This window comes from Otolemur garnettii, unplaced genomic scaffold (assembly GCF_000181295.1).
Source record: "Otolemur garnettii isolate 467f Iridium unplaced genomic scaffold, OtoGar3 scaffold00019, whole genome shotgun sequence".
NCBI lineage: Eukaryota > Metazoa > Chordata > Mammalia > Primates > Galagidae > Otolemur > Otolemur garnettii.
Genome location: NW_003852414.1, coordinates 5,063,517 through 5,087,512, shown reverse-complemented (window position 1 = coordinate 5,087,512; position 23,996 = coordinate 5,063,517). Strand labels below are relative to the sequence as shown.

At 35.4% G+C, this 23,996-nt stretch overlaps 1 protein-coding gene across 5 annotated transcripts in view; it reads left to right on the top strand.

Moving 5' to 3' along the window:
- The window catches only part of ZEB1 (zinc finger E-box binding homeobox 1), a 192,548-nt gene that overhangs the window by 843 nt on the left and 167,709 nt on the right, over positions 1–23,996 (top strand). The gene's annotated exons all lie outside the window — the stretch shown is intronic.

Sequence of the window (23,996 nt, the reverse complement as noted above, 5' to 3'; positions counted from 1 at the left end):
CCAGCCGGCGAGGCGCGCTGGCGGACCCGGGGTTAGAGACGCAGAGGAGGTGCGGGTCCCTAAGCGTCCCTCCTCCTTCCCCTGCGCCTCGGGCCACAGCGGCCGGGCTCCCTGGAGAGCCCCGCGAGGGAGCTCCCGGTTTTGTGGGGAGTGGATGCGGCGGCAAGGGGACACGGGCAGAAACGGGCACCTACTTGCTGCTGCCAGAGCTCTGTGGATGGCGGCGAGCTGGGCAGCGGGTGTGTTTGTGGAGTTGTTACCTGGGCTTAGAGACGGGGAAACACCGCAGACAGATCCCCCCCTCCCCGGCGCAGACTCGCTCTCCACGCTGGGATGGGGTTGTGTTGCGTACGCCTCTCTCTTTTCTCTTTCGTTTTTTGGGGAAGTTGTTACCTGGGCCGGACGCACGGAGCGCTGAAGCCGGATAATGGAGCTTGGATGGCGCTCTCGGTCTCGGGTGGAAGGAAGGTGGGGGAGGGGACGGACGGACCGACGGACGCTCGGGGCTACTGCTGTCGCTTCAGCTGCAGTGTTTATTGATTTGTGCTGATGTGCCAGGGGAAATACACACCCCTCTGCCTGGCGTGAGAGTTGAAAAAAGGAGAGAGAGAGAGAGAGACAGCGAGAGAGATCGAGACCCGAACATGTGGTGGTGGTTGCACAGTCGCCTTTTCCAGTTTGGAGAGACGTTGTAAGTTGATTGTATTTCTGCTTATCTCGAGGCGCTTCTGTGCTTTCCCTCCCTCTTGCTCAGCAGCGAAATGTCTGCTGATTGTTATTGTCTGGACAGTTCCTGTGGCTAGAGGGGCGAGACTTGTCCGCCCGGGGGCGGCGGGAGCGCGGGGAGAGATGCCCCCGCCCGCCCAGCCCTAGTACCTGTTTGTATAATAATGGGCGGCAACGGCCCTGCCGCCGGCTGCAGCCGAGTCTATATAAGGAATTACACGTACATTTCGGACCGAGGGGGCTCTTTTGGGCTCCTGCGTTATTTTTAAAACGAGTTTTGAGAGTGGGGGAATACATGCGCCTATGATGGGATGGCCGGGGCGTCCAGAAAATGAGGAAATACGTGTTTAAGTAAAAAACTCTCTCGTGCTGCCCCCCGCCCCATCCCCCTACTCCTGGGCTCCCTTTCTCCCTCCCTTCTGGGATGCGAAACGCGAGGTTTTGTAACCTTTCCTGGCAATTTTAGATTTTGTGTGGGATTTCCTGTCTAGAAGCAGATACGAAGATTTTTAAGCTGTTCCAAGATGTTTGCTTCCAAAACGTGAAACATATTTTTAATATATTTGAGCCGACATTTAAATCACTGCTTTTCATGAGTGATTTTTAATTATTCAAATAAATATTTGCATTTTAAAGACGTCTCTTATGATTGAAAGGTATTTTGGTATTCACATTGTGGAGAGATGACTCGGTATATAGCAAGGAGCAGAGCATAGGCTCCTGCAATTTTAATTTCCTGTTTTAGCGTCAAATAGTGTGTTCTATACTGAGCTGTTGCCGCTGCTGCTGATGTGGCTTTATGAAAGGTAAGTTGGTTCGGAAGGGGCTGCTCGCTTTTTACCTTATTTAAAATGTTGATCGCCAGAGAAAGGGGCTTTTCTTGTTGCTGACGACATGTGTGTGACATGTGAGTCTGAACCACCCAGCGTCTGTGCAGCTGCTGTAAACATGTTTACCTGAACAGGAAAGAATGGATTTTTCTCCTAAAGATTCTGTGATATGAATATTACACTCGTAAGGCATATCAACAGATGACTTAAGGGGGAAAAAAGCTATCCTGAAAGGTACTTGAAATCAACAGGAAAAAGAGGTTCTTGATCGCTGCAGCAAATGGCAACTTGTGCAGGTAGAAAAAAGATGGTGTTTAGTTTTCTCCTGCATGTATGTCAGCCCCCTCCTGTCTGCTGCTTTCATTCTCAAGGGAGGGATTATTTACCACGCTTGCTGTCAGTGTTTTTCCTTTGTGTTTAATATTAGAAAAACAGATTTGGGGCTGTTTAGCACAAAACGTCTTGTCTGCAGTACGCATTACTCTCAGAAAACAAAAGGTGTTTAAGATAGCACTGTACTACTACAGGTATCTTCCATTTTCATCACTTTTGGCTCTGTCCTCGTATTTCTTTTTGTTCTCAAATGCATTTCATCCATTGCTGATGATCACAGCCATGCCTTTTGGTTTACCTTTGTATTTTGCAAATTAAAAATGAAGTTATACCTCATTGTGTTATGAAACCTTAGGGTAGGTGCTGGTTAGTATTTCTTAGCGATGCAGTCATATTTAAGTTGCAGATGTTTATTGGAGACAATTGCTTGGAAAAATGTTAGCTCTTGCATCTTTTTAATGAATAAATATGTGATGTATACAGTGGGCAATAGTCATAGTAATACTTCATGTTGTTATTTGTATGTAAATAACATTTTTATTCATTTTGAAATAAGGTGTGCAGATTTGTAGATTTTACTGCTAAGCCTTCAGTAAAACATTTTAATTTCCTTTCTGGAATATATCTAAGGGTAGGATATTAATGGGAGTATCAAGTAATGTAACTTGACAGGGGTAAACCAATTGAGCCCGGTTTGGCCAAAGCATCAAACCTTGTGTGGTAACTTTATGGTAATGACGTTAGTCATCTATAAAGGAGTGACACTGGAATTGCTTGAACTGGTTTTTACCATTTATAATTTAATGCTTTGTTTGTTGTATTTTAAAAATCTGTCTTTTATCACTTTCCACTTTCTACTCTCTGTGATTTTCTATTTTTTTCCTTTTTCTTTCTTTTCTTCTTCATCTTCTTTTTTTTTTTTTTTTTTTTGAGAAACGTACTTTAGCTACTAATGACCACATGCTGATTAATTCACTTTAGAAGGAATAGCAGGTACATATCTTTCTGTCATTACCACCATTTCCCCTTGCTGTCGTTGGAAACCACCAGTAGAGGATGCTAACAAAAATGATTATTGGTATAGTAGTATCATCAGTCTCTCTGTGTCCTGTGCTGATGGGGACTTTCAATATAATTCTGAATCTTACTGCTACTTTGCCAAGACTAGAAACAAGTAGGAATGTTTTAACTTGAAAAACTTTATAAATTTGAGTTACTTAAATCTTGAATTGCGATTGCTTTGCTATTCATTCTTGCTTTAGAGCAGTTGTATTCTTTTTTCTTAAGAAAAGATTTTTATATTCTTAGGTTTGGAGAAGAATATGTAATGGTCCATATTTATTTTGCATATTTACTATATTTTTTAATCCCTTCTTTTTAATTCATAGCAGGATCCCGTAAACGTACAGCATATTTTTAAATGTTAAAAGATGTAAATGCCCAAGTATGTAAGGAAAAATTGCAATTAGTTAATAATACTGTTTAATTGTTTTTCCATAACTTGTGTAGGTGTCTGTAGTCGATGGGTTGGCATATTGCTACTAAAGGATGGATTAACCCGCAGTCACTCAGGTGTTAGCGTAGTTAGCTTTTATCTTTTCCATCTCCTTCCGTCCCTTTTCCTGACAGCAGTCCTCTCCCCATTGCCTCTCCTTAGTTAAGAATCCAGTAGTGTATAAATTTTAAATTTACCAATTATAAATTAAGGGATATACATTTCTTTTGAAATTTTAAGTGCAGTGAAAAAGTCTCTGTAGTTTGTTCATTGTTGTATGCTTATATTCAAAGAGCTCCGACTTTCAGCATATCATGTAAATTGAAATAATTTTCACGTATAAATAATTGCATGAGACTTAATATAATTAGTTATGACTATTTGTTTTGTGTCATACAGTTATGTTAAACTTTAAGCCTTTTACTAGGTAGAATGTTAGAGGTATTTATTTCCTTAATTATTTTTAATGGTGTTTGAATAAATGCGCCAATACCAGTACCATAATGCAGTAGTCATGCTCTTTGTCTTGAATTAAATAAGAATTACCAGAATTATCAGGTAAGCCCATGTGAATTTCTTATTTTAGGCGGTCAGGGTTCTCCACGTATATGTATGTGTTTATGTATGTATATATAAATACAGTTTTTCCTTTCTTGACACATATTTCTTTAATTTGGTATTCTAATTCCCAAGAGCTCAGTAGTGACTAGGTATGATTCATTTACTTTTTTGTATGAGCTGAGGAACTTTACAACAGAGTAATGAGATACACAATTGTAGCATAGAGCTAAACTGAAGTATCTTACAAATTGTAAGCATCAATCTTGTGTTCAGATAACTGATTAGTTAAAAAAAAGCATGTATTTGGTTAATGCTTTTTTCTTCCTTTTTGAAGTACCATAGCCTCCTGTGTTTGTAATTGTAGTAGCTTTGAAACATGGTGATGCTCTGTGGACTTGAGAATGATATTTTTAAAATGACAGCATAATTATTTCTCATTGTTGTTGTTATTTTGTCCCCCACCTTTTGCATTCCCTTGTGTAAATCACTTCTAAGCATGTGATTAGAGCCAGATGTAAACACAGATGTAATATCATGTGGAATTATATTGTTAGCTACTTTTAACTAACCTGTAGTTAGTACAGGTTAGTGAAATCAATACTTTTACCTGTATTGATTGAATTGCAGCAGAGGAAGAGAAAAATTATGCAGATGTTGGAAGAAAATACATGCATTAGTGTGCAAAAGTGCAATGAGAGGCCAGAAAAGTTGATGAAATCGTAGAAATTGTATTTGGTATTGAAAAAGATTTCTTAATCTTTGCAGCATGATCACTAATTTATGGGGAAATTCATGTTTTTCATTTCTAATAGAGAGCGAAAAGTCAAAAATGTTTAATCTGGGAAAGTGCCCAGATTAGGGAAATATGGTAAAATGGGTTTTTAAAAAGCTTTTGAAAATGGGAGGCTGCTGTACTATTACTGGTTAAATAATCATTGAACTAGACAAAAATTAAAAGTAGAATTCGTATGCATGTAGTGGTAAGTTTGTGGCATCCTTAGTTAAAATTAAATCTGATTTATTATGTAGGCATTGGATGGGAGTGTTTTGAGTATTGTATTGCTAAAGGAAGCATTCTTAGGACGTTAATTTTACTAAATAAAATATTTCAATATGGTGTGAGCATGTCTGGCTCTTAACCGTGATGTGGGGAGGTAATACTGTTTGTTAACCTGACACTGAGTTGCTTGAAAATAAGGCACTATAATATAGTACTTAAATAGCAAGATACTCTTTAGTGAGTAAAATTTGTCTTAAGATTGTTTTCAGAGAAAAATATTCAGTATGTAGAACTTTACTGATTTTCTTAAAACATAATGTGAAGTATATAAGATGGGTGTAGATAAATTGAAAGATTACAAAAGGAAAAGAAGTTGAGATACTTGTGTCATATCTATGAAATTTTTAAAAAATTATTATTTTTTCATTCTTTGAGAAGGTATTTTCCTATCATTTCGTTCTCCAGGAAGCCTCCTGTAATTTAATACATGTTACGTTTATCTGTCCATGCGCACACTTCTCATAATCAACATTATGTATATGAGACTTTATACGTGGAGGAATAAATGATGGCTGTGCATAGAAAACCTTGCAGTATGGCAACGTGGGAAAACCTTCGTCTCTTTTGCAGTAACATCTACATCTGTGCTGAAATTATTAGTAACAGATGTTTTGTGATCTCTTAATTCCCACCCTCCTTTCTCCTTTCCCTCCCCCATCTATATTTAAAATTAAATGAGAATGGAATATCAGTCTACAAATGATGTCAATTTCCGGTGTTTATTGTGCATTCTATACTGAAAAATCTTGTTTTCTCTTAAAATATTGTAATTTTCAATTTTTTAGATATTTTAAATATTCACGTTTCAACTTGCTTTTATGAAATGTGTCACCATTATTCTTAAGATACTTCAGGTATTATTCATGGTCACCAGTCAACAGCATATTCTGATTTCCCTTACTCGTTAGGTCTTTGTATTCATTTTATTCACAATTCTAACAGGATACTTGGTTTTGTGAGTTTTTTTTTAATTTAAGTAGATAGTGCTGAGTGTAACTAGTTTAGTCATTTTTGAAATCATACATTTTTAATGTGGAAGATCATCTTTTTCCAAAATCCAAAATCGTATTTTATCCGAGAACTAATAGATATAGAGAAGCTGGAATTTAGGGCCTTTAAGGAAAAGCGCTTTGAGAGATTTTAACATGCGTTTTGAGAAGAGGTAGTGAACTAGCATCTACCAAGATCCTTGAGGTAGTAGATTTTCTGAACCTGGGCTCACATTAACTTTGCTTTGTTTTGGATAGTGGAAAAGACTGTACAAATCACTGTATCTTTTGAATGTTATCTCCTTTCTACCCTAAAACTAAGTTGCTATTCACTCCTATTGCTACATCATTTTTCTGAATCTGTTTTGATACTCTTGATTTTTGCATTTTGGGAGGAGGGGGAAGCGGGAAAGAGTTGCAATGGAGAGAAAATAATTTCATATGGACAAATATTGATTCTGAAATGAAAGTGAAATAATTTTAGAGCTGGAGGGATTTGGGCGAATAATCCAAAACCATTTTTACAGAAAAGCAAACAGATTGAAAAAGATAAAATGACTGTGCCAAGTTTACAGTAGTAGTTAGCATGGACTAGGTCACAGCTTTTGATGTTCTTAGTTCAGTATCCTCTCATCACACCATTTGAACGTACTTATTTATGATGGCAATGGGCAAGAAGCAGTGCAGTGAATTTTCAAATTTGTCATAGTTAAACCCAAAATGTGTAGCATGCTCATTCATATTAGAAAAAAGTGTATGAATCCATCAAATTTTGTAATTGATGTGATTATATCACTTAAGACATTTCAGATGTAGAAAGCTATATTTGGAGGCCTTCTCTCATTTGGGTCCTATTTTTGGTCATGTTTCCTGATCTCAACTCTCAGCACTCATATCCTTCTTACTCCTCTCTTGCACCCAATCTAATGTATTTTTAGAATATCCTTGGTTAGGTAGCTATCCTCACAAAATTTTGTAGTTCTTTGTGTTTTACATTTATATAACTACTACTCTGCTATATAATTTAGTTCTTGTTGTTATATCTACACCTAGTTCGTTCTTTCTAACTATGTAGCAAACACGAATTTCTTAGCAGTTCCCCTAATGATGGATACTCAGTTTGACTCTAATTCTTGCATACAAATAATTCTGTAATAAACATTCTCTTATGTGTTGCTAATGGCTGTGGAAGGGTACCTTGGGGGCATATGTCCATACATGGTATTGCTGAGTATAGATCAGTCACACACTTAGTATCACTAAGTTCAGCCAGATTATCTTAAACTGGAGCACCAATTTTTACCCTCACCAGCAATATATAAGAATTCTTATTTTCACACTTTTGGTATTGTACAACATCCTACATTGTGCTAATTTGTCAGTTAAATTGAATCTCATGGTTGTCTTATTTCATGTTTCTCTATTTACCGCGGATGTTGTTTATTTCTTCATATCCTTGCTAGCCTTTGGGGTTTCCTTTTCCTTGTCTGGCCTCTTTCTACTTTTGCCTATCTTTTTAATTAGGGTTCTACTTCTTGTTCATTTCCCAGAATTCCTTGTATACTTGAAATAATAATTCCCAATGTGTCAGTCATCTGTTGACTTTCACTATGGTACAGTCTTCCTTAATTTGAATGTATTTAAATCTGTCAAAATTCTTAATTTATAGGTAATAATAAATACTTCCTAATCTATAGATTACAGATACTTTTTTTATATTTTCTTCTATTAGTTTTTAATTTTACCTTTCATATGTCTTCAATGCATCTAGAGTTTACCTTTTGAGTATAGTACTTTATTTTTAAGAGGAACAAATATAGTAGCTAAGAGTTTGTGTTGATCCTGTAATTCACTAGCTCTATCACACTGGCCAGGTTACTTAGTCTTCTTATGCTTGATTTTCCCTAAATGTAAACTGGGCATGATAATCTCAGATTTAGGAAGGTTACATGAGACATGTGAAGCATTGTGCCAGTACATGATTTAAGTGCTCAATACATGTTCAAATAAAACTCTACTTATTAAATTGTTTTAAATATATCTTGTATCACTTGGCAACTTCTTATCCTGTTATCCAGAATTAACTGTGACTAATTTAGCTACCATCTAAAACAGCAGTTCTCAATCTGTGGGTTGCGACCCCCTTTAGGGGTCACTTAATAGCAGATATTTACATTATGATTCATAACAGTAGCAAAATTACAGTTACGAAGTAGCAACGAAAATAATGTTATGGTTGGGGGTCACCACAACATGAGGAACTGTATTAAACTGTATTAAAGGGTTGTGGCATTAGGAAGGTTGAAAACCACTGATCTGAAAGGATGTTGCTATAAAATTTGTTAATTGTTCTGTAGCTTTGATCTTTAACATTGCTTAGACGCTTTGACCTCAGATAATTAGCAATAGACTAGTAATACATACCGAAGCTTCAACTTAATGCTACCTGTGGTATGTCTTACAGCTTTAACTTAATGCTACCTGTGGTACATCTTACAGCTTTAGGAAGGCTTCTTTGGATTTTTTTAAGGAGGACCATATTGAGAGAGATCTCACACTTGTATGTATGATGGTGACTAGACTTCAAGGGTAATGTCCATTATTATTCTGTTGCAAAAAATTAAAGAGCCTAACAGCAAGGAATCTAAACTATATATTTCATATGTGAGTAGCCTAAGCAGTATGGAGTCTGCAGCTTTTTGTACATCCATTTGGCTTGGAAGAAGTATATTTAAGAAGAGATGGTTGTCTTACTATGTTCTGATAATATAGATCAGGACAATCCTCAAACAAAAGTTAAAGCTGTACCTGGTGTATGTGTGTTTTAATAAATATTTTTGAGATATAATTTACATGTAATAGGATATACCACTATGTGTATATGTTTTGATGAGTTTTGACATATTTATATACATGTGTAACTACTACCACAATCAAGATATAGAATGTTTCCATCCTAAAAAGTTCCCATGTACCCAGTCTCAGCCAGTCCCCCTCATGTTAAGCCCCAAGCAACCAGTGATCTGCCTTTAGTCACTAGAGATTAGATTTATTGTTTCTAGAGGGTCACATAAATGGAATTGTACAGTATGGACTCTTTGGTTCATTCTTTTTGTGTTGCTAAGTGTATTATATGAATATACTTCAGTTTGCCTAGCCATTCACCTGCAGTGGAACTACTAATTTGGGTTGTTTTGAATTTTTGTCGTAATGAATAAAGCTGCTATGAATGTTCACATACAAATTTTTATGTAGGTATGTGCTTGCATTTCTTTTGGGTAGATACATAGGAGTACAGTTACTGGGTCATGCAATAAGTATATGTTTAACTTGGTTGAAAAAAAAAAAACTGTGAAACTGAAAACTGTTATGTTTTTATATTTATGACCAGCAGTGTCTGAGAGTTCTAGTTGCTCCATGTAGACACTTGTCCATGTTTCAAATTTTAGCCATTCTGGTAGGTGAGTGGTAGATTGATTTTGGTTTTAATTTGGAAGTTTGAAGATGTTTTGGTGTACTTATTGGCCATTTATACATTTGCTTTTGTTAAATGTCTGTGCAAAGCATTTGTCCTTTTTTAATTGGGTTGCTTGTCTTTTTATTATTGAGTTGTAAGAGTTCTTTGTGTATTCTGGACCTTAGTTACTTGCTGGATGTAGGTATTTAAAGTATTTTCTCCCTTTCTTTGGCTTTTCTCTTAATTTTCCTAATGGTGTCTTTGAAGTACAAAAGTATTACATTTTGATGAAGTCTAATTTGTAATTTTATTAATTCAGGCTTTGTGCTTTTTGTGTCCTTTCTGAAAAAATCTTTGTCCACTTCAAGGTGAACGTTTGCTCTCACTTTTTAAAGAAGTTTATTGCTTTAGCATTTAGGTCTGTGATACATTTAAGGTTAATTTTTCTCCATCCACTGTTTTTTATCTTTGGGTAACCTTCATTAACTTCCAAGAGATGAAAGCTTAGTCTTAAATGAAATTCGGCATGTGAATTTGTATTTCAGTTTTTATTTTTCTTACTTTTTTTTTATTAAATCATAACTGTATACATTAATGCATTTATGTGGTACGATGCGCTGATTTTATATAAAATTTGGAATGTTTACATCAAACTGGTTAACATAGCCTTCACCTCACTTACTTAATTACTGTGTTAAGACATTTATACTCTTAATATTTTTGACATGTGCCCTTGCAGTATGCATCATAAGTGTTATATTTCAGTTTTTAAAGAAATGTTTTTCATGGCTGAACTAAGGAATGATGTTCAGGATTATAGGGGAACACAAATTATACTTCCCTGGTTTTAAAAATCTTTAAATGAGAGCAATTGCATTGTGCCTAGTTAGTGTTGTCAAGACTTTTTTTAAAGCCCTTAACACGTTTCTAAGTCACTGATACATACTATTTCAGAGGAAGATGCCCGAGGAAGGTGGCCATAATTAAGCAGAATGTGAATGTTGTCTTCTTGGTTTCTTGCTTCCTACATGGTTTTAATGAGTTCACTCGACCATGTCTTCACATGATGAGCTTTTCTCTTTACACGGGAAGTTTGTTTAAACCTGCCATTTACATTAAGTTAGTTAAGGAACATAATTTTATCCTTGACATAGATGATGGATCTTATTGATCTTTAGCTACCTACCTTTCACTTTGTTTTTGCTAAAGAAAAATTTTAATTACTTTAAACTTTGATTAGTTGATATTTATTAACTCATATTCATCTTTTTCATTTCCTAAAAACTTAGATATCATTGTACTAATTCCTGTGTAACTCTCATTTTTAAGATAGTTTTCTTCATTTAACTTCTCTATTTCTTTTAATCACCCATTCCTATTCCTTAAAAATCTGTTATAACGAACTTGTTTCTTATTTTGTTTTTAATGATCTCATTTTTCATACTCCTTTTTAGTTCTGGGTCTCTGTCTTGATGTTAATGCATAATTCTTTCTGATCAGATATTTTTAGATACATTTATAGAAAGACTATTGAACTGGGAGATAGAAGTCTCAGATTCTAATATTGAATCTACCATTAATTGTCTTATGAAATTGAGAAAATAATTTAATTCACCTAGGCCAATGTTCGTTCATCTGTGGAATGAATATGATGGATTACTGTGTGGTAGGCAATGAAACTCTGAAGATGAAAGATATAGTACCTTTCTTTCCCTAAGGAGCTTACGGTATAGTAGGGAGGAAAAATAGGAAAAGAAACTTTATGATATAGGTTGATAACTGACGTGATGATAGTCTATCCCACATGCATAGAAGGGAGGGTCCTTAAACTGAGTTTTACAGGATGTGTGTGGGTTAGCCTAGTAAAGAGATAGAAAATAATGTTCCATACAGACAGAATACCATGTGTACACACAACACACGCACACAAATGGGAGCTGCAAGCTGCAAATCACAATTGGTAGAACTATGTAGGGTGAGTGAAGAAGTGGCCAGAGATGAGGCTAGGCTAAATAGGAAACAAATGAGAAAGCTTTGAATTGCCTTGATGAGTTTTTATTTTATCTTAAATGTGATAGGGAATTGCCAGAGATCTTGGAGCATGATTATATTTATAAACAGTAACTCATAATTTTTTTATATTTCTTTATATATTAAGTGTTAAGTTGATTAAAAATTTAAGAATATATATGCTTGCTTTACTGAAAGTGGAAAAGTTAATAGATTCATCCTGTTTTTCTTTTTTTTTTTTTTTTGAGGCAAACTTTCATTATGTCACCCGGGGTAGAGTGCCATGGTGTCACAGCTCATAGCAAACTCAAACTCTTGCTTGGGCGTAAGCCATTCTCTTACCTCAGCCTCCCAAGTAGCTGGGACTACAACACCCGCCGCAATGCCTGGCTATTTTTGTTGTTGTTGCAGTTGCCATTGTTGTTTCAGCAGGCTTGAGCCAGGTTCGAACCCGCCAGCTCAGTGTATGTGCCCGGTGCCCACCCACTGAGCTATGGGTGCTGCCCTGTTTTTCTGAGTTTTTGCTTGTCTGTTTGAATAATGCTAATACAGTCACATAGTAATTGCCTTGAAATGGTACTGCCACCACCATCACTATCACCACTGCCACTTTTACCATCATGATAATATCAACAAAAGGCTTACTCTACTAGGAGCATAAGAGGCTTTAGATTAAAGTTGGTGACTGATATCTGTGTACTAACTTGGCTGTGCATTTCTGTGTTCTGTACACTCTTTATAGGAATTGTATATTTTTCTTTCGTATAATTCAATAAATTACAACCAAAACAAATGTGTTGTGGGTTTACAATCCTATGGAAAAGATAGTTTTACTGTCATTAGTTATGGCTCCCTAAACATGTAAAATACTCTTCATTTATTACTGCTAGATGATTTTCTGGATTATTTTTGGCATTCATTAATGATTCTGTGTATAGCTCTACCTTGTGAACTTCTTATTATACTTTGATGTCAGTTCTCTACAATAGGTACTTAATAAAATACAGTTAGATGATTCTTGCCATGTTTTAAACTGGCATAGTCCAGTACCTGATTGCCTGTGATAAATGAGGCTAATAAGTGAGCTGGCTGTTTTATTGCCTGTATTAAAATATCCAGACATCTACAAAACATTCAGCTCAGAATAAAAGTTTATTTACCTGAATGTTTCTCATTGACTATAGCTGTAATTCAGTCCTGTTATATGTTTCACTTACTGAATAGAAATATTGAAGCTTTGGGGGGGAAATTATGCTTTATACTGCAAGATAGATTAAAACTAGTGCCTTTTTAAGGAACAAGTGCTGAGGAAATAAGCTTTATCGTGTTTCCACCTCTAAGTTTAACAATTCTTATGTAAAAATAGTGTCTTATCTATGTGTTTTCTAAATATTTCACATGTGACCTACTTTGTATGTATGTAAGGTGCTTTTGTGTTCTATTATACTGTATGTTTCTTAATTAAAACTTAAAAAATTAACCTCATTTTACTATTTATTCATACGTTGTTCATATTCTTAACTTGCCTTATGTATTATGTGTGACACTGAAATCGAATGGTTACAAAATGCCATGTAATTTTAACATTCATCAAGTCAAGCTGATGTTTTTGGCAGGGGACATCATCTTTTTACTCATATTAGGCAAATTCAGAGTTTTACTGTACTAATTTCAAAAATGGTTCAGGGAGTAAGGCAGAGCTTGACAATCTATCATTCTTTGACAGTGTATTAAGCATGTTTGGGGGGGAGGCAAGAGGTTAGCTAGTTTAAGGTTTCGTGGCAACGCTAACATTCATCTTGTTCACTTCACCTGAGTTGTATAGAGCCTGGGAATTGCTTTCTGCCTTTAAGGTAAAGTCTGCAGTGCAGATAATAATAGTAATAATAAACTTCCACCATAACATTCTTGAGTTTCTGATCAGATTCTCACAGATAAGGTAAGTGGTTGCAGAAGAAGGTCTGAAATGTAAAAAGGATAGAGAACACAGGAAGTGGTAAATATGGGGGGGGGATAGACACTGTATAAAAGTGGGGAAGAGGGTAAAATTATTGATTAGCTGTAGACTTTGGTAAGTTACATATGCATGTTAAAAATTCTGAGATAAGAAATAAAAATCTAGAAATGGTGTATGTGTTTTATAAATTAGAGAAAGAAAATATGAGGGGAAAAAAGGTGAGGAAGGAGAAGAAATGAAGTGTAGAAAAGAGAAGGTAAGTAGAAAGCATAACATTAGATAGTAGTAATAAAAATGCAAATACACTAGCAATTACAGTGCATATGTGTTGACAAAATGCCCTGGGTTAACAGAAACTGCCTGTTGGATTGGATAAAATAGCAAAATCTATTTATTATGCTGTTTATAAGGCACCTTAAACATAATATAGAAAGCTTAGAAGTAAAAAAGACAACAAAAATGTCTGATGACTGAAAGAAAAGTTGTATGGTTATACTAATACCCTATAAAGTTGACCTTGAGACAAAAAACTTTTCTAGAGAGTGATGATCACTAAATAAGATTAGAGTAAGATTTAATTTTAAGTTAGTATATACCTGATAATACTTTCTAAATATGTTAAGTAAAAACTAAGACTGCGGAAGACATAGGCAAATTCATTGTTATTGTGAGTTATTTAAAAAAATCTCTCAATAAATTCAGAACAAGTAGGAAAAAAACTAACAAAAATACAGAAGATTTCAATAGGATTTGTCAGATTGTTGTACTGGGCACATATTGAACACTTTAGCCCACAGCAATGGCACTCTTTCAAAGTACAAAATTGATGACATTCTAAGTTTTAAAAAATTACAGTGTATTGGCATCATGCTATATTCTCTGTTTACGGTGCCATTAACTTAGATAAATAGATAATAAGGTGACAAAATAATTTCCTTGTATATTTGAAAATTAAGATGTTTATTTCCAAATAACTTGCGGGTCAAAGAAAAACTTGTAAGGAAGATGAGAAAGGAAAAGTTTAATGGTAATGGGAATAATTTGAGAGAGTGATATTTGATTTAGAGATATTGACATACTTTGATTTAGGGATATTGACATACTTTTGAGAGTTAGACCAAAATAGAGAAAATTGGTCTAGTAGTAATAGTCGTAAATGACGCACAGTGGTGAAGTGAAGAGTCACACAGATTCTTTAGAGCCAGTAGTTGTTCACCCATTCCAGGTCACACTCCACTTGGAGCCTTTAATTAATTTAGGGTTTCTTACTTGAGAGAAGATCACATCCTGTGGCCATATGCTCACGATACGTATCGTCTCTAAGAATTTCAGCTCTTTTTTTGTGCTGAATTTTGTTAGCTATTTTAAAAAGCTTAACTTGTAGTGACATGTGGTTATGTTGGGCAAAACTCATGACTGTTAATGATTTTTCCTTTAGACCAGAAATGATGTGTATGGCCTACATTCACATTAGAGATTCTTCAGAAAGATAGTATTTTCTATTTAATTTACTTACGTGGTCTGTTTTTCTTTTGTAAGATTAAGTACATGTTTGGCATGTTATAAGAACTTACTTTTAAATCGGAGGGAAAGCTCTTGCAGCTGAGTAAAGACTTTTTTAGAGTTTCTTTTTTTAAAGAACTCATATAAACATACAGTTGTAACCATCAAGTCAGATCATTTGGGGTGTTCATAAGGAGCTCTGGGTACTTGTGATGTGTACTGTCTGCATCTGGTATTTGTTTTGCTCCACTACGAGGAAGAGTAGGTCATACAATACACATGTATGTGGTATTCCTGTATTATTTTGGGTTAATCCATCTCAACACAACACAGAATAAATTATACCTTGGCAGATTTGGGGCTATAAAGTGAGAACTATTTCTTGATTGTATCTTTAAAAATAATGCAGAATTACTGTGCTATCCATAATTTATTTGTGTCCATTCATAGTGCCACAGATATTTGTATTGATTTTTTTTATCCTTTTAAAAACTGGGTTAAATGAATCCTGTATGGAAAGAAGTATAGAGACTCTTCAAAGAACTAAAAGTGGACCTGCCATTTAATCCTACAATCTACCCAAAAGAAAAAAAAGACATTTTACCGTAAGGATGTTTGCACTCAAATGTTTATAGCAGTACATTTCACAATCACAAAGATGGGGAAACAACCCAAGTGCCTTCAGCACATGAGTGGTGTAATAAATTGTTATATATACACACATATATGTATGTATATATACAAATGTATATATATATCTATGTATACATACATACCATGGAGTACTATTTAGCCATAAAGAGATACAGATTTTGTATCTTTTTAAACAAACTGGGTGGATTTGGAGAACACTCTCCTAAGCAAAGTATCCCAAGAATGAAAAAACAAGCATTACATGTACTTAGTACTAAATAGGAACTAGTAGATTAAGAACTACATGCCCACATGACAGAAAAACTCAATTAAATTCAAGTGGGGAGGGAGGTATTGTATCATTCTCACCCAGTTGGTATGGCACACTTCCTGGGTGAAGGATGCAACTACAACTCAGACTTTAACCTTATAAAAGCAAACTGTGTAACCTAATCCTAGGTACCCTCATATTAATCTGAAATGTTTTTCCTGCTTTTGGCTGGGGCTGGGTTTGAACCCGCTACCTCCAGCATATGGGGCAGGCGCCCTACCCTTTTGAGCCACAGGCGCCACCCTAATCTGAAATTTTTAAAGAAGTTTTAGTTATAAAAAAATTGGGTTAAATGAATTCTCTAGGATGATTACGTCATTTAATCTATGACTTCATTTCTCCATGTACTACTTTCCCTACTGTGCATATCCTGCTTTGGGCAGAGGTTATATTTCTTTCAGATGCCCAAAAACTTAGGGATGCAGTTTATGAATTATGAGCTTATTTTTTAATAGAGACTTGAAACATTCAGGGGTGTCTAACCTATGGCCCACAGGCTGCATGTAGATTATTTGAGGATTGTTCTGGTTATCTGCGGTATTAGATATTGTGAAAAGTATGCACAAACCTTTACTTTTGCTCATCAGCTTTCGTTAGTGTTTGTGTATTTAATATGTGGCACAAGACAACTCTTACTCTTCCAATCAGCAGCAGAAAAGGAAAAAAAGGTTTGACACCCCTGATAGAGGATAAACTCTAGCAATATAGATACTGGCTTTTGTTGAATGGAGTGGCAGCTAATCTTTCAGACCCATTAATAGCATTTTAGTAATAGCACTTGTCATTCAGAAGGGAAAAAATAAATCACCCAAGTTCTCATTTTTCAGTTGTATATAAATTTATAATTTGGTACTTGATGACTTACTTGCTTTTCTTGGTATGAGATTAGATAGAATAATGTAACAAACATTTAATCATTTTCTACCATGTTCTAGGTACTGTGAAAATTGCTGGGGATACAGTGGTAGAGTAGATAAAGTTGTGGTTATGTACTTACTAAGAAACTCACAGTGAAGGGTAGAGTTACAAAACAGGTATTTTTATATAGTAGAGTCACTGCAATGCAGAGAAATGGAAAGAATAGCCAAAGAAAGCTTACTCAATGATAGAACGTCTGGACTGAATATTAAACGAAGGTCAAGGTAGGGAGGAAGAAGGGGAAGATTGTTTGATCTTGATAAGGTTGATTGTGTATATGTATGAGAGTAGAGGTGAGGACAGAGGGGAATGGGAACAGAGGACCAGCCCAAAGGAGAACAGGTCAGGAGCACAGGAGTGAGAAACAGCATGGAGTGTTTTGAAAGCACAAGCAGATTTGTGCTAGCAGGAGTATAAAATAAGAGGCAGAGATTGATGGGCGATGAGTCTAGGGAGGTACACAACCAAATTTTGAAGGATTTTTTATGTCATGTTTAGGAGATCGAACTCTATCCTGTTATCTGTGCTTTGGGAAGCCATTGGAGGTAAGAGAAGAGTCTGATTAGATTGTTGTTAAGTTTAATAGATTAGTAGTTATTACGAGGGATAAATTTGAAGGGAAAACTGTTGGAGGCGGGAGGCCATTTGGGCAGCAGTTGGCTTGATAAGAGCTGATGAGGGTTTAACCTAAGACTGCATTAATAGAGAAAGGGCGTTCAACTTCAGATTCTATGCAGTTTTCTATTGGTAGGACTTGATGCTTAGAAATGATTGGGGGAGACAAGTAAACAAGATAAACTTCAAAGTTTCTGGCTAGAGTGATTGCAGAGATGATGATGACACAAACAGTGAATACATGAATAATTAATTGAAGAGATGGAGATGATAAGGAAGTTAGTTTGGGGTACTTTGAGATAGTTGTGACATAACTAGTGGGGGAGCTCTGACAAGGCAATGGACTTTTGAAATTGATCCTTTGGAATTTAAATGGAGATTTGAGGATGGGAATTCAGGTTTAAGAATGTATCCTTTTGTAAAAGGTGACTGAAGTCATTAGATCATCTGGGGAGGAGGGTATATGGGTTGAAGAGGAAAAAAGGGTAGAAGACAGGATTTGGGGGAGCGTCAGTGGTTCTTTTAGAGGATAGCAGAGAAAAGCCCCACAAAGGAGGTAAGAGAAGGAGCTGACCCCAAACAAACAAACTCATCAGTGGGCTGACCTGAGAATCCACCTGCGACTAGAAACCACACATTTTTAATAGAACAAATCTCTACAGTGGTAGTTTCCTTAGATGCCTTCTGTGGCTAAGTGAGGGAATGTATCAGAATGTATCATTAATCTGGGATTAGTCTAGGCTTTACCAGACTTGTACAGTAAAAGTTGTGAGTGTAGGAAACCAAAGTGTGGAAGTTAAAGCAGTTTAGATCATTAGTGCTGAATACTGGATATTACGTGATGTGCATTATTCTCTTCATATTTTAACACTTAATCCTCACACCAACCACACCTGTTACAGAATGTTCTAGAATGTAAGCTCCATAGAGCAGGGAGCTAGGTTTTGTTGTCTCAGTGCCTAACACATAGAATGGGCTCAAATACTTGTTGAATAAATGAGTGACTATGAGGTTCATACTATTGTTTTCATTTTTCAGATGTGGGAGGGGCAAGGGGAGGTTAAGTAACACAGCTAATTTGTGGCAGAGCGAGAGGAAAGGAAGTGAGCCCATGGTAAAAGAGCTGGTAAAAAATTAATGGATTCTAGCACTAGAGGTCTCTTGGAGATGCTATAGAAGGAAGGCATAGAATATGTAGAAGGGGAGAAAATTATGATCAGAATGTAAACTGTTGGAATTCCTGATTTTTCGAGATGATGCTGTTTCAGATGATGAAAAAGGGTCCGGTCTTCCCAATGGCGTAGAATAGAGGATGATTATTGTTGAACCTCTCTAGGCATCTGTGCAGATTCTGAAAGCTCCTAGTGTTGTAACAGAAGTTCGAATAGAGAGATGATGATACTGTCCTCAGTAACTGAGGAGGTAGAATTAAGAGTTCTATGGATAAGCAGTGGAGAGTGGACGAGATAAATGCTTTCCTTCTTTGAGTTCTAGCTCTTTAAAGATAGGTCGAAGTTAGATCTGGTTTGCTGAAAAGACAGGGATAAACTGGGTTTGTTGACTAAGATTTGTCTCCTTTCCCATATGGATAAGCTTGTTGGTAAGCTTCAAAAGTATTTAGAATAGGAATACATTTTAAATTTTACCTAATATGCCATCTATACTTAAGATATGAATACTAAATATTATTTCTCTCCCCTGCAAAAGGAGCTACCTCACCGTTCTTGTACAGTAGTAGAATAAAATGTTTGTTTGTATTTGTTGTAGCACGTCTCACCTCTTGGTTTGCTAGCTGTTGTGTACACATGGTGAGGATAGTACAGACAAAATGGACTTGCTCTTCTAAACCATCAGCCACTGTCCAGTTGATTGCCATTTGTTCCCAGGTCCCTGATGACCCTGTCACTCTCCCCTCCCTCAAGTCTCTTTTTGAATGCTTTTGTGTCAAGAAGCTCTGGAGAGCTTTTTGTTTTTCTACATAATATTGTGGCATAGGAAAAACTAAAATTCTTTTAACAGTAAGATTTAAATTGATTATTTTTAGAACATTTCAATAACTACAGTCAATTCTGTTTCATTTTTATGCGATTACTCAATCTGATATTTCATTTTCTTTATAAGGTTCTACTTTCTTTTCATATATTTTGACAGCATTGTAATTTGTGTACTGAATGTTTCCCTTCAGAGAAATAAAAAAAAATCCAGTATTATAGGATTGTGTTAAACCAAAGGTTTTATTATTTATCACATGCATCTAAATCACAGCCTTTGATTTATATAATTTTTCATCATGGGGTTGTATGATTATGCCTGCTTATCTTTTGCTTTCTGTGTGTGTGTGTGTGTTTGTGTGTGTGTGTTTGGGTCTTTCCCACAAATACGTATCACCCTATGATAGCTCCTAAGGAATTCAAAGTTAATCAAATATGTTATAAAATTGTATAATGAAAAAGTTCATGATGGTTTCCAGAAGACCTTTTAGAACAGATCTACTATAATTTTGTGGTCCTCTGTGCACTGCCCACTTTAAATCTTGGTAGGCAGCAGCTGAAATACTGCTAAATGACCTTTGACACAGAACCCATGAATGCCCCAAGTATGATTTCATTTCACCACATTCGTTAGAAACCTAAATGCTTGTCAAATCAGATGTGTGTTTAGATCTTTTTACTGAATGTGCCTAGAAGAGAAGAACAAAGCTGGGGGTCAACTTGGCATAAACCCCACATTTATCTTTTTCTATTATAGAGGTTTCTTGGGGGATGGGGTGGGCAGTTCTTTCCAAGGAGAAAGCACAAGCTGAATGTAGGTGGACACACTGTCTTCTCCATACTTTTGCCAGCAGCCTCACTGGGTCCTGGGGATTTTCATACATTAAAGCAAAGGAGATGGGTTGCTGCTTGGTGTAATATTTTTGGTTTCCATTTGATCCAAGTCTCTCTGTTATTTAAAAGGCACATATACTGACAAATTATACTGAATAAATATATATCCATTGGCACTATGTGTGTCCCACTTTTTCTTTACCAATAGATTAGATTGTCTCAAAGTAGTTAATATCATAAGTTTTTCATGTATTCATGTGTGTATATAGTACATATTAAGAGATTATTTCTGTGGTTTTTCTGGGGGTACGTTTTTATAAATTTGGCAGTTTTGACAGTTTGTCAACTCAAATTAACCCCCCCAAACTTAGATAAATAAGCATTGAATATTTAATTAGTGTGTTAGGTTTACACACTAAACCTAATAAAAATTGAAAATTCTTGAATATTCTTTTAAACCTTCTGATTTAGGTTCTGATAATCTGTTTGAAAATTAGGAATATGTTTAGATTCACTTGACTTTCTGTAACTGAAACTACTATATCCTTACTGATTAGTAGCTGAAAATAGTCATTTATTGTTAAAATCTAAGAAGGTTGTAGGGGACTGTATGACAAAAGAACTAGTTACCTTTACAGTTTGTTCGCTGTACCTCATACACTTTGTTTAGAAGAAAAGCTCTATTCAGTGCCTTGGGTGAAAAGACCCTTACTTCCCTTTAGACTCCAGTTGTGGGAAATTTCTTACTATCTTCGACTTTTCAGCTTGTTGACTATTATTTTGAACAGTTTGAACTTATGGAATGGTTGAGAATTTAATTTATGTTTTCTTGTTTTGCTGAATCAGTAGTTTAGTGATTACAACTTATCTTCTTTTAATAGATTTATTTTACTAAAGAAGAAAGATTAATTTGAAATTTGAATTAATGAAAAGTATTACCTAGAGAATTATTATGTCTAATAATTTTGATTTGGGAAAACACAGAAATTAAAGATAACTATTTATCCAAATGTTAAGATTTGATTAGAAGTTTTCTACCAGAAGAATTTATTTTGATTTAACCATTTAGGGGAGGAGGGAAGGAAGTTGGGGAGGTGGTCAAGTCCAAATTAGCATGTTAAATATTTACTTCTACAGGCATATTTAGAATTATTATTGATGAGTCTTTTTCATTTATAGGCTCTTCAATCACTCCTTATCTATAACTCGATTTAGCTAATGATCAAAGTATATGTTGTGATGGATGGAAACAGATTTTTTGAGTTGGTATTATATATTGTAATAAGTCCCATCACAGCTTTTAAAAATAGAAATAAATGGATTTCCCCTTTCTGAATTGCTGAGAGGAACATAGACTGGTAACCTGAAATTAATTTTTTTTCTCTAGGTTTGCTGAATTTTTTAGTTAATGTGGTGCATATGGATCCTAAGTGCTGTGAGTTGTCCACCTGTACAGCACTACTTTCCAGAATACTTTTATGTTCCCATCAAGGTGTAAAGACAAAACTAGATCAAATTCCAACACCTTTTATGGGCGAGAAACTCTTTATGGGGCTCATCTTGACTAGTTGGAGTTAGAGGCCAATAGTCAACAAGGAGACAGTGAAAAGGATGCTTTTAGAGAGACAGCCTCATTCAGTTGAGGGATCATCTTGTTAAAAGAGAAATTAGCTTCTGTAAATTTTGGGAGAAGGGTATTGAAAATGCTAGGAAACCCTAGAAAACATTTCTGTGCAGACTGACAGAAAAAGGCGAAAACATTTTCTTTTACTCTTAGTGCCTTAACACCTTTGAAAAGATTGAGAGACAACGAAATACGGATTCTCGAAGTGGACAAAAGCAGAAAGGGATCTTAGAAATTCATCTAGATAGACCAAAGCAATAAGAAAGTACAATTTTCTTACTGGGTGTGGTTGGTTAGAAGTATGAACAGACATCATTAAAATGTAAAGAGCTTAGAGGGTGCCTTATTACAAAAGAACTAGTTACTTTACAATTTGTTCTCTGTGCCTCATTCACTTGGCTTCAGAGAGAAGCTCTATTTTATGACTTTTGTGAAGAACTCTTACCTCCCTACAAACAGAATTATAGGAAATTTCTTGCTAACTTGGGGATTCCAACTACTTCAGGATTATTTCAAGAAAATAGTTGTTTCTCAGAATCTTGGTTGTGAGAACTTAATAGCAAAAGAGCATAAGAGTTGTTGGTATACGTACAGAAATCTTAGACCCACAATAAGGGTAGAAAGATGTCAGTTTAGTACTTACAAATCTGCATAAAACAGTATCTTTCTGAGATATTTTAGCAGCTACTGTTAACAATTTATCTTAAGTTCTGTGGCTTTGGAAGTAGTATTTATTTTAGCAACAAATATGTAAGTGAAATTTTTGTGTAGTAATTTTTTTTTTTAAAGTGGATAAAAACATTCCAAAGTTCTTCTTAACAGTTATGTCTTGAGAAGTCAAGAACAGGCCACTTAGGAAGTGAATAATGAAATATCAAGTCAAATAGGAAAAAATCCAGTTAGGAAGGAACATCAGCCCTCTTGATCTCGTTCTTTATTGTGTGAATGGGACTTAATAAATCTTACCAGATTACATCGTAAGTCCCATTTCTTTCTTAAAGTATAACCATCCGTGTTCAATGATGTGAGTTATCTTTCTCAGACTGTACTTCTGACTCAGCCTTTTCCTTGGGTTAAGATTAGATACGATTTACAGATTTTTAAGAGTAAGGCTTCAACTCCTATAGACATTTTCTTAAAACTTTTATAGATGAGATGTAGTGCTTTAAAGGAGGACTTTTATTTAATCTCTCAAAACAACTTGGTAGCCATTTATTACAATTCTCTGAAGCAAATGCAGTTCAGCTTTAATAATGAGGACATTGAAGGGTTTTTTTGTTTGTTTTTTGTTTGGTAGGGGAAGGTTAGGAAACTCATTTTATTCCTGCTATAAAGTGATTAGCAAGGAAGGTTTTTATTTCCTATAATGTGAGAAAAGAATAAAATGAATTGTGTAATGCCATTTCTAAAAACATTTAAGCAAATGTATTTCTTAGAGAAGGTAGATAATTCTCTCCCCACGTAACTTCCATGTATTTAAAAATAAGATTCCACTCTAATGTCTGTCAGTCTTAACATGATAGAATCTCACTCAAACGAAGACCTGAGGATTTGATTGAAAACATCTGTTTTACATACATTCATATATTTTTATAAATGTGTTGTTACACACAAATACTTAGTAAAGTGCATCTTTTGACGCTCTTACGAAATTTTAATAAACATTTTAAATTGCTCTATTTTAGTGGATGTATAATCTCCTCTTGCTATTGTACATACTTTTAAAAATTGTATCATAAATACTCAACATGAATATTTGCATATAAATATTTGGATATAAAGCTTGTCAGACAATTTGGATTTTTCTTCCAGGACAGAGTCCCAGGAATAGAATTATTGGGCAAATTCTTTTTTTAAAGTTTCATAGTAAGTACTGTTAAAGTACATTCCAAAAGGCTTTGACAGTTTATACCCGACAATATGAATTCCAGGGTTCTTTTTGGAAAGTTGGTGGGGACATGTAGCAGAGAGGACCACAAGGAGCGGGAGACATGGATTCTCATCTTTGCTGTGCCACATACTAGTTAACCTGGGTTAGTAACATAGCTTGTGTCGGCCTTACTTTCCTCCCCATAACACTTAGATGAATTTTAACTACTCTATCATCCCTAATTCTCATTCTATAAAGA